We start from the raw sequence: 2,832 nt of genomic DNA, 5'->3' as shown, positions 1-2,832 counted from the left end.
AGTCCAAGGTGATACACTTTGGTGGTGGTATATGTTAATCACAAAGGTACAATCAAATCAAAGTATCCGGTGATAGTTTTACCAAACCGCATTTAGCACTGGTGTATTATTATGCAAAATCAATGACAACACAGATTTAATGTGTGATCACAAAGTATTTAATGACAATGTGGATTGATAGAACACTAACTATTGAGTTGCTTGCATCCAGTTTCAAGCATACAGTGAACGAGGCATACAGTGGTGAAGGGTGCATTCTCGCTACACTAGGGAGGAATGTTCTTTTATGTCTTCCTCCATTTGGCTTCAATAGACGGGTCTTGAAAAATTCAGTAAGATTCCCGCTTCCAGGTTCATAGTGCCTGCCAGGGTTATACACCTATGGCTCCTGCTGAGGCGAAGAATGAACATAAAACCTTACATGGTTAATTCCGGATAAAAAGATGCTGGTTCAGTTGTGATGTTGAAACCATCCTCTGCATGATATAATCAATCATAGACTTACAGACTCTGAGAGATCGTTTCTGCGGCTCGGGTTGTCAAATGTTAAGAGTGCTCACTACAGATTGCAGGGATAGCACCAAATAGCAGCAATCTGCATAGGAGATGGGACGCATTGTTTATGCTTCCTTACGTTTAACTTGGCACGGATGACTGACACATTAAAATTCAGTTTTATGGGATTATAACATTGTTACTATTCCATTACTGTGCCTTAAGTACCTCCTAATCATTTGGCTGATGAGTACATAAACCACTCTGTCCGGTCTCACCCTCTGATATCCAGAGAATGAAGGTATCGTCAGCTTAAAACCTCCCAGGCTTAGGGACGCAGAGATATGGGTTGTTAACATTGTACTACGTCACTTCACCGATGGGCACCAGCAACATCCCTGTCCATGGTCATACTCACGTACTAGTGATTACGCCATGGCACTGAGTACAGCGCTATGGGTCCAGTCATTGCAACACTGGATAGGATGATCATATCTGCGGACTATAATAACATGTTTTGTTTATGATTAATCAAGCAGATTAGACAGGGACACAAGACCAAACTAGAGTTGCATATCCCATGGACCTTGGGTTGCGTGTGATCTCGCATCTACACCAGTATGTCAAGGTTCCTAAGAGCCTTATAGACTGACAGCAATATTATTAGTTACATAAAATCTTGTTAGAAGGAATCACTACGAACCTTCTCCAGATGGTTATATGGGTCTGGCATATACAGGAGTGTATGTGACATTGAGTCTCACTCCACCAGGACCGCTATACCTCAGCAGCAGGGATGGACCACATCCTAGCAGTTGCAGGATGGTCAAACTATTGATCTGTCCAAATATTCAGAATAAACCTATTGCCAGATCAGGGGTATTTGCCAACTCTATGTTAGGTATGGTTCATACTTCCTCCAGGTTGAGGGAGGTTACTATTCCCACTATTGTTCATTAATAGCATCAACATGTCTATATCTATGTCATGTCTGAATGCATTCTTAATGTTCACTCATCATTGGCCTACTGATGCAGTGTATGACGCCTGGACTCGGTTCCACGGCATGAAATCACAGAGCTTTAAAATCTTCACTTAGTAACTCACGTGACTCCGAAGTAAAATAGTAAGATTAAACGAGAACTCACCAATTTGAAGTTTGATCTTTATTTTATGAGGAGTAACGTTGAGGGATTACGTGCCTTCCGCTCCCAGCCCTCTATCATAAAGTTCAACTGGTATTATGGTTCTCTTATCTTACTATGTTCAGTTCAACAACCGTTATCTGTGATTTCACACCGCTGCTTTGAAGATTGACACACATGCGTACTGGATGGGGTCTTCACGTAATCCCTCAACGTTACTCCTCATAAAATAAATATCAAACTTCAAACTGGTAAGTTCTCGTTTAATCTTACTATTTCTCTGTGCAGTTGCAGAGGCGACAAATGAAGCACCATTGAAACATTGAGCTGTTGAAATCTCGAGCAAACCAGATTGGTGTCTGGATTTGAAGGTGTCAGCCACAAGGACAAACTTGGATTGTTTTCTCTGGAATGCTGGGGGTGGAGGGGAGACTTGATAGAAGTATATCAAATTATGAGAGACACAGATAGTAGCAACGTTACAAAATTTTGAGATTTTAAAAATAAAGTCTTTAATTTATCAAATCAGATAAAGCATAAAAAGAAGTTTAATTTGACACCTACTTCACTTTCATATCTTCAGTATTAAAGAAGTTATGGCCATTTTCATACTCGGAAATTGGCAACATGTTCCCTATTGCTTTTCCATTGACTTAACACAAAAGCTGTGATCGAGAACATTTAAAAGCCGATAACTTACTTAAAATTTAAGAGAACTGAAATAAATTTTCAGTTATTATAGATTGAAGTGAAACAATCTTACTTAGATGACGAAATTAAAGCATATAATTAGTTAGTTACCTAATTGTAGCTAATTACAAAATTCAATTACTAGATCTAAACATCTATCCATTTCTTAAAAATAGATTAACATTTTTAAATAGCATAAGTGTCCAAATAACATTCACACAAGAATTCAGAATATAACATAATTTTTAAATCTCATTCTCATGGGTTTATAGGCCAAATATAAGGAATTTAATGTTTAATACCTGTAAATGAATGGCCATTTAAATCAGCTTGCGAGTGGGATTTTCTGGAACGGGACCATTTGGAACGTTCAGAATGCGGTGAATTTAGTCCCCCATATCGGCAGCAAATCCACTGCCGGTTCTTCGAGGGGAAAAATCACCGTTTAGCAACTTAAAATGTGAATTAAATACATCTTAAGAAACACTTTTATACATAAAAA

This window comes from Leucoraja erinacea, unplaced genomic scaffold (genome assembly GCF_028641065.1).
Source record: "Leucoraja erinacea ecotype New England unplaced genomic scaffold, Leri_hhj_1 Leri_599S, whole genome shotgun sequence".
Lineage (NCBI taxonomy): Eukaryota > Metazoa > Chordata > Chondrichthyes > Rajiformes > Rajidae > Leucoraja > Leucoraja erinaceus.
Note: the sequence above shows the minus strand (reverse complement) of the source record.